Source organism: Dermacentor andersoni, unplaced genomic scaffold, assembly GCF_023375885.2.
Source record: "Dermacentor andersoni unplaced genomic scaffold, qqDerAnde1_hic_scaffold ctg00000041.1, whole genome shotgun sequence".
Classification (NCBI taxonomy): Eukaryota; Metazoa; Arthropoda; class Arachnida; order Ixodida; family Ixodidae; genus Dermacentor; species Dermacentor andersoni.
In genome coordinates this window covers 1,869,464-1,878,652 of record NW_027314754.1, presented here as the reverse complement: position 1 = coordinate 1,878,652, position 9,189 = coordinate 1,869,464, and the positions used below count along the sequence as shown (strand labels likewise).

At 44.6% G+C, this 9,189-nt stretch overlaps 1 long non-coding RNA gene across 1 annotated transcript in view; it reads left to right on the top strand.

Moving 5' to 3' along the window:
* Positions 1 to 1,157: 1,157 nt before the first annotated feature.
* LOC140214390 (uncharacterized) overlaps positions 1,158 to 9,189 on the top strand; it is a 147,643-nt gene continuing 139,611 nt past the window's right edge. The window contains exons 1-2 of the long non-coding RNA XR_011891336.1: positions 1,158 to 1,190; positions 8,584 to 8,682. This is a non-coding gene — a long non-coding RNA (uncharacterized lncRNA). The remainder of the gene's footprint in view (positions 1,191 to 8,583; positions 8,683 to 9,189) is intronic.

Below are 9,189 nucleotides of genomic sequence, written 5' to 3'. Positions count from 1 at the left end.
TGCTCCGACACGTGGCGCGCCACTCGCCCCATGATCGCGTCCGCCTTCATGGCGCGTCGGGGCCCGGCTATCTGTGCCGATCGCGACGTTTGGCTGGCGTAGTGCGTTTGAGTAGGCGGTGCGAACGGGGTGCGATAACGCTATCGCGTTCCACTCTTGAAGGCGAAGCTTAAGCCTCCTCCCATTGTTTTGCATTGTTCGGTCAAATTATACATAATCAGTGTGTACAGGTCATATCGGATGGGGAGCTGTCGCGGTTTTCGTGACGTCGCGTGATAGACAGGTGAAGGGGGGGGGTGGGTGGTCCAAAACGTTTTTGACCAATCACGGTGGGCTGATAGCAAAATTGGAATAGAAAAGTTTGGAATAGTTTTACGTTATGGGGGGCGCCCCAGCCTGCGGCTATTCAGAGTAAAATTCACTTTTCTTTGGCATATTAATGCATCTTTAAAGCGTACACGTCACGTTCACGTGGTGAGTTTTCGCGGTTTTCTGACGTCGCGTGACAGGCAGCTGAAGTGGGTGCAGCCCTAAAACTTTTGACCAATAGTCGATGTCTAAGGGCGAAAAGGCGTCGAATCAGAGATAACTATTTCTCTTTTGTTCGGTGCAATCATGTATAATCAGTGTGTACACGTTATATCAAATGGAGAGGTATTGCGCTTTTCGTGACGTCGCGTGACAGACAGGCGAAGTGGGGGTGGTCTAAAACAGTTTGTGACCAATGGCGGAGGGCTGATTGCAGAATTGGAATAGAAAAGTTTGGAATAGCTTTACGTTATAAGGTCCCTAATGCGCGGTTTCTTAAATAGCTTATTAGCTGACATAACAAAATCCGAATGTTTATTATAAAACCTTTTAGCCGTTAATATACGTACACCCGTTTGGCCCTCATATAGTTGGGTAATAAATTACAGGGGATCCAAATATTGCTGCTGCCGTTATATACATAAAAAAAGGGAAAAGATAGTGAAATACTTTAGAGTTTAGTTGTCGGAAAATGTTGCTTGTTTAGTGATTGCAATTGAATGTTGAGCTTCAGTACTTGTATAAATGTGCGAATCAACCTATTCATTAATAACTCATTTTAGTTTCTATATTTTGCCGTAGAGATGAAGAAAAACTGGGCCTACAGCGATATTCAATTTTATAAGAACAGAACTTCATGCTTCGAGAAACAGTACAAACAGGTAAACAAAAAGCTGCTTGCGGTGAGAACCTCACTGTATTCTTGTTGGTTAAATTGATGTGACTTCAAGGACGTGTGTTACTAATTCTCAATATTTAAGTAACAAGAAATATTCACAATGCATCCTACACTAAAAAAATGTATTTCTTTAGATACTGGCGATTGTGCTCGCCAAAGAATATGGGCCTTTGGTTATAAAATGACATAATTATTTATATTATCTATAAAAAGTTATCTGAAGCACCCAAACTTGCCTTGAAGTATTCGAATGCTGAAATTTCAATATAATTGTTATTTCCACTTGATCTATTACATTTAGTACAATCGCCCTTATTTATGGTCTTCATTGTAAAGTTCAAAGTGGGCTTGTCACATTAGAGTGCTTTTAAATCAATTTATTTGGTTCTGTGGAGGAGAACTATGTACTATGCTTTGTAGTGGCATCAACTGTGTGGGCTTAGCACTTCAGAGCTAAAGAAATGAATATGTTTCAATGTTGCCATCAGTAAATCTGTTGTACTTGATTTAACGCATAAGTTTCGCACTCATGGAGATTTACAATCAATTATCAGGTAATGGAATAAGCGAAAATTTCATATCACACATTCATGGTGTGGCGCCGCGTTGGTACCTCAGACGCACTACATTGGAACTGTTGGTACGCCGATGCGCACTTTCGATGACTAAGCCATGCATGCTGTGAGGATGGACTGTAGCGCGCTGGATACCATCTGCCGCTGTGTGACATAAGCAGAAACGTCACCGCGAACAGTGAAGCTATGCGCGTGCTTCAGACTTTTCTTTTGGTTTCGAGCGCTCTTAGAGTCTGAATTAGTGACGCCGCATTTTCGTGGGTAATAAAATTTTTGAAGATACAAAAATTTGCATTGCTTACACCGAGACCTCGTTTTACTCTCATAATAACAATGATAAGCCTGTCTTTATTAGCGATGACTTAATTCGTACCACTCGTCGCCTCATTGTCGCCACCGCTGATGACATGATTCAGAAGGAACCGTGCTTTTATTTCAGCGCGCCTATATTAAATATTGCCTACACTTTATGGAAACATCTTGAATATAGTATTATTTACTGCCAGTGCGTATTACCTGTAGGATTAGTCGCCCCTTTAAGAGGACTACTTGTAGCCCGTTTGTTTTTGACATCTTATCTATACTTTGCGTATAGTGACTTTCACACATCAGGGATTTGAAGGATCTTGTGGATTTTTGTTTGACTGTTGTCAGCCACTGCATGGATGGGCTGTTTCCGGGAGGCTTGTGCATTAGGCGGCTATTTTGTGTAGGTGATTGTTGTTCGCAAGCAGCAAAAGAAATTTTTTTTACTACCTTGCATGCTTAAACGGTAATGCGTTTGAGAGGAAAGTAAAGTTCCACAATGGTATTTGCGTCATCAAGCAGAGGCTTCTTACTGAGGTTCCTGTACTTAGGTGGTGACGCGCTAGCTGGTCGGAAAATACAGCAGCTACTCCCAGCAATTACAGAAGCGACAATCAAAAACCACTGACAGCGCAGCATACAAAGAACTATCGTGCTAAGCAGCTAAAGCAACCCCCCTAAATTGTTTCGGAATGAACATATTACTTCGATCAACAAAGACACATTCTGTGATACTACATAACAGACATATAATTCAAATGAAAGAAGGTTGGTGGGAGCTAAGAAATTTCCACGCAAACGTTTTTGTTCATGCGCATTTGCGGCTGCACTATGTAGATCTATACTACAAAATTTGCGAATGTATCGAAGTATATTAAGATACAAACGTAAAGTATCGTATCTGATACAATAATTGAGGTAGTGTCTTTTATCTGTAACTCAAATACTTGATGACTAAAAAAAAGACATAGAAGGCTGCGCTGGCTGTTAACGAAAATGTCTGCTATGTGTAATGTAAAGCAGAGACCTTCAAAGTGCACCAAATAACAAGAACTAAAGCAGAGACGTATAAAACTTGAATGCATCGTGTTCAGAGGGAGCTCTGATACCATCAGTGAAACTAACCACTTCACCACGAATATTCGTATTTTTTGTATCAATAAATCTGAAGTATGGCAACCCTGTACGCGGCAGCCCGCTGTGATATAGACGCATAGATTTTTACAATTTCACACAGACCAGCACACGGCAGAGATAATAGACGTATTGTTGCTATTTCTCGGTTTGGATGCAATCTATTTCCATCACGAATGGCCACTGACACGATGTCAAACTTTTCCCACAAAAGAGCGACCACAAGACAGCGCTACTTCATTGATCCCTCTTACATTGCACGGGATAAACCTACGAGGGCTTGCCTTGCGACATGGCCAACTTGGTCGATCGGCATTATTTACTATTCAGCAAAGCAATCTAAGTTTGTTCTTTGTGGCGAAAGCTGTCAAATGCTGGCGCGTGCTGCAGCGTGTTTCTTCTCTTTTAAATCGCCACGGATATAACGAAATGCGAGAAGCATGGACCTTGGGGTTTAAGCCCACATTACTCAGTTGCTGCTTTTTCTAGGCGTTTGAAAAGGTATAAGTATGTTCCCGGAAATCATAATTTCTGTATGTTGCCAGCGAAAACTCGTTGCATTTTATCGGGGATTTTCTTAAGTGGTGTTTCCTCCAGATATGGAGTGACTTGCTGACTTGTATGCGTGCTTGTTTACAGCAAGAAAGTAAACGTGGTAAGTTGTTATCGCTAGGCAAGTACCGACTGCTTAAACCTTTCTTTATAGGAACAGACTTCAAAGTTTATACTGACGTGCATAAAAATACAAAAGGCAAAAATAAAGAAACAATATGAGTAGAACTATGAAGGAACAATATCAAAAGTAGAACCGTGATAATAGAGCCACTGTTATATCCACTAGTAGGGCTAAAGACACTGCGAGCGATCTCAATTTCACACTGCGTCATGTCCGCTGATAAATTGCACTGATAAATTGAACACCCACTGTTAAAGAGCAAACACCGCAGAAGGGGAGCAACATCGCGTTCATCAGATCTAACGTACATAACACGGCCTTTAGGATTCTGGGCAAAAGAAGTTTTTTTTTGCAAAGCAGTTTATGGGCATGTGCAATGTTGATCAGATGACAAAAAATATTATGGGGTTTTACGTGCCAAAACCACTTTCTGATTATGAGGCACGCCGTAGTGGACGACTCCAGAAATTTAGACCACCTGGGGTTCTTTAATGTGTACCTAAATCTAAGCACATGGGTGTTTTCGCATTTCGCCCCCATCGAAATGCGGCCGCCGTGGCCGGGATTCGCTCCCGCGACCTCGTGCTCAGCAGCCCAACACCATAGCCACTGAGCAACCACGGCGGGTAATGATCAGATGAAACATGTTATGTTGCGGAGTTACGTAAACGCCCCGTCAATGCCACCTACGCAGCTCTGCAGAAAATCCGCCAACTTTTGGAGTTCCTCAGGGAAATCGAAGTAGAGGGAGATGATGCGTCCTTAAACGCTGAGACATGAACTTGGTAGTCTGTAGGAAACAGAAATTGGAACAGCTAGTATCAAAACATTTAATGAAAACGACGCAGCAAACCCTGGTACGTGGTACCTGCGCTTGTGCTTAGCAGCTGCAGGCAGGCGCCCACAGTATCCAAGGTATAGCCTATCTGAAATAGAACTAGAGAGCGACCTCCTGGCAGTGAACTCTTGTTGCCTCAACAAGATCTACGCATACAAAGCCGTAAATACTACGAGAATTATGCTATGAAAGACGCTCCTGTAAAATTCTATTGGTTGAGATTGCTATAAAAGTGATTTGCTACAGGCATTGACGAACCAGTGACCAACACCAGGGTGGTGATGCTGTACCTCGCAGTAACTCAGCCCCTATAGTACACTGATGTTATAACCTTTACATCATCTGATCCGTTGGCTATTCGCAAACATGCTGCGTCCTAAAGCACGGACTGTGTGCGTCTCTTGTGCATTGTTTGGGACGGTGGATCGTGTCCTCTCTAGTACACAAAGGTTTCCTGCTGAAAGCCTGAATCTTCACTTCACGATTGACAAGCTTTTTTTTTTTTTTGCACAAGAAGATCTCAGCTTAAAACCAGCATCATAGATGAGTCTGGAGACTCGGCTGCGTCACTTCCTTCCGCTTCTTAACTTGACGAAAGACAGACAATTGCTTTCAAAAATGAACACAGAAAGCAACAAGAAGACAAAGCACACATATTTTTCCCACGTGCTTCGTAGTTATACAGAGGCACTATTAAAAGTGCATAAATCCGACAACCCTTTGCCACAAGGAGACGACGCTGGTTTTCGGACGCTAATCTTGCGGATAGGACGCGGGCAGGATCGAGTGGGCGGCTACGTGGCCTTACCACGTGCTTGCACATTTTGTACGCTTTATGAAACGTTCCTTTACTGAAATTGGACATGCCGATGCTGTGCCACTGCAAGAAGCGTGCCCACGTGTACAGTTCCGGCCGCGTGGTATACATGATTGCGCAAAATTCAATACAGTGTGGAATCCACCGACTTCCCATCTGAACTCGGCCACTACGTTGGTGTGACGACCACTTATTCTTATTTCGCTGTAATTGGAAAGTTATGTGCAGCTTAAGGAACGTTTACAGTACACACATGGCTAGTAAGTTGTTACTTAAACTCACGTGAGATCGTTTCTTCTAACTGTAATATAAAGACCACCAACTGGATACAAGTGCCCTTTTTTAAATCGTTTGGAAAAACTTATACATAAATTTAATTACATAAAAAAACATAGTTCATCATAGGCGATTTGATCAATAATATGATGAGTGAAGACTTATATGTACTTGACCTGAAATACCTCATAGTATCATATAGATGTGAAAATGCTATCTTAGATCCTACCCGTGTTATCTACAATAGTTCCACAGCAGTCGATGTCTGTAACAAGCCTAAATAAATACGACTACAAAGCAGGCATACTGTGCCCAGGCCTTAGTGACTACCTACCCGCTTATATTTGTACGCAAAACTTATTCCTTAAAGAGAAACGTACAAACCTCTCAAGATATGTACGTATTAATCGAAAATTACTACTTAAGTTTAGCGAAATATATAAACGAGCTCACTGATCACGTGTGTAAGTGCGAAAAAATGCAGATAGAGAGCATATTACATTTGAGTGAATGAGTGAAGAAATTTTATTGCAGGTCCGGCGAGGACGCGAACTCGTCGCGCACCCAGCTAGTCCCACGTCGGGGCCGGCCGGTCTAACCCGGTCAGGTCCGGTCGCGGGCACGCCGGACGGCGAGGATTTGCTTTTCTAGAGCGGGGCTACGCAGAAGCGAGTCCCACTCCTCCTTGATGAACTTGGGGTATGTCGACCCGCACTTCCAGAGCATCTGCGCTAGAGTGGAGTTCTGCCCGCATGGAGGGGCAGGCGTCGTCGCGATACACGTCCGGGTAAGCCTCGTGGAGAACGGACAGACACGGATACGTGCTGGTCTGCAGAAGTCTAAGCGAAACGGCTTGCGCCCTATTCAACTTGGGGTCAGGGGGTGGAAAGACCCTTCTAGACATGTAGAAGAATTTAATATTCTCGTTGTGAGTAGCGGGAGCGTCCCTGTCGCCGTAGGGCGGAGGGGAGTCGGCGCTTCTTGCAGAGGAAGCGCGGTTGGTGAAGTCACGCGCAGCCTCGTGAGCAGACTCATTGAGGTTCGGGGGAGCACCCTCGACCGACCCTACGTGAGCGGCAAACCAGTGGATTGAATGATGCGCGAGAGCATATCGACTCGAGCTGCTAAGAAGACGAGCAGCTTGCTTGGCGATGCAACCCTTCTGAAAAGCCCTAACTGCCATTTTGGAGTCACTATACATCTCGGACCCACCACCGTATAGCAGGGCGAGGCCGATGGTGCTTGCTGGGCGACTCCGGGGTCTGAAGTGCGAATGGAGGCGCTATTGGAAATCTTGCCACTGGAGTCGACCACGACGATGGCAAAGGTTTTCCCATCGCTATACTCCGCGGCTTCGATGAAGCTTGCTCTAATGCCTTGTTGCTTGATCTGTTTGAGGATGGCTGCTGCACTGACCTTGCGTCTGCCCTCGTTATGGACGGGATGGACGTTTCGGGGCACAGGGGCCATTTCGAACTTGTCTCGAATGCACCTAGGGATCGGGGTACTGACCAACGGGAATCCCGCAGGGTGGTAACTCAACTCTTCGAGGATGTGTTTACCTGCCGCTGTGGTGCTCAGGCGAGTGAGTTGCGCGCATTCTTGGGCTTCGGCAATCTCCTCGGCAGTCTTATGCACCCCCAGCTTGAGGATATCCTCGGTATGGGTGCTGATGGGTAGCCCGAGGGCCCTCTTCACCACTTTGCGGATGAGAGCGTTGAGCTTGTCTCGCTCCGCTCTGAGTCAGTTGTGCATAGAAATTGTGTACGTAAAGTGACATAGTACGAAGGCATTGATAAGCCTGAGGAGATTGTTTTCCTTCATTCCTCGGTGCCAGTTTGCTATTCTGCGGACGAGGCGGAAAGCGTTGTCCGTCTTTGCGATGATCTTGCGGAAAGCCATTCCGTTCCCGCCGTTGAATTCGACAAACATGCCCAGGACCCGAATAACGTCGACCCTGGGTATCACCCCCCCCCCCCCCCTGGGTCTGCCTCCCTTCTCTTTGCTGTAAAGCAGAAGCTCCGACTTGGCGGGGGAGCACCGAAGTCCGGTGGGACTTCGAAGCGTCATTGTGCGAAATGTTTTTTTATGTAGCCGGCTACTTGACATCGTTTTGCGTTAAACAAAGTAGTGCCAAGTGTAGCAGCATGTTTGTGCAATGTGACTCAACGTACGTGGCCGTGATATCTTGTAATCCACCTCCTAATAGTCGTTTCTATAATTGTTTGACACTTTTTAGTGTTACCTCACTTTTAGCGTCTCTTTGAGTACTCTAGTTTATAGAATGGTGTTGTCAATTTAAATGCTCATTCTGTGTTTAGCTTTTATAATGTGTATGCTGAATTCTGAAACCATGGCGAAACTTTGGTACAGAAATAGTTAAAAACAGTGATATGACAAAAACACGGCATGAAGAGACGCTAAACTGTGACCCCATTGAGCAGAAAAATATTTAGTATTATGTTATTACATATGTATTCTTATGTTATTGTTTACAACATATAACGGTGATTCCACTGTGACGCAATCGATTACAAGAACTGTAGCGGAGCAAAAAACGACGGACAAGAAATTCAACATACACAGGTGCACTGGTTTATGCTACTGCTGTTGTCCCTCGCCTTTTGCGGTGCCGCAAATGTGGTAAATATTGATGCAACAATTAGTCAAGCAACGTGTTTCATTGAAGCATGTATCCTGCCACACCTTTCCCGCCTTATCCACTCTAGTTTTATTATAAAACTCCCATTACAGAAAGACAATGATCATAAGGCAAGACAACGCTACAGCCACTCGAGCGAAACCTTAAACGAAGACCTTGCTGACAACATTGGCCTCCAGGTGGCTTTCAAAGTGAGTTTCAGTAACGCCTCAAGGCAATGTCCGCGCGATGTATTTTGGACTTGTGAAATATGTGTGTAATAATCTGTAAGTAATAGCTAACATCCTTACACTAATTAAACCTAACGTCAAACTATTACATGTGCTCATTTTATTCACAAGTGCTTTCGATGCAGGATATTGTTCCATGCACAAAACGGTTTTTCTGCAGGATACAATTTGATGAGAGGTTTATTTGGTGGTGCTTTCGTTCACGGACGCGACTAGTAGAAAACGCGAGGCAGCGTGAGGTACCGCCTAACCAGCGACCAGCAGCGCGAGCAGAGCGAGCCGAGCGTTGGCAGTGTTGCTGAACGCAGGCGCGTCGTCTTCTTCACAGCCCAATATATCTGTGAATGCATTGCAAGTATAGACTATGGTGAAAAATGAACAAGCAATATTACAAAAAGTCGCAGTATCGCCCGAAAGGCGAAGCATCGGTTGCGATAGCAGATTAGTAGACAGCTATACGAAGCAGTG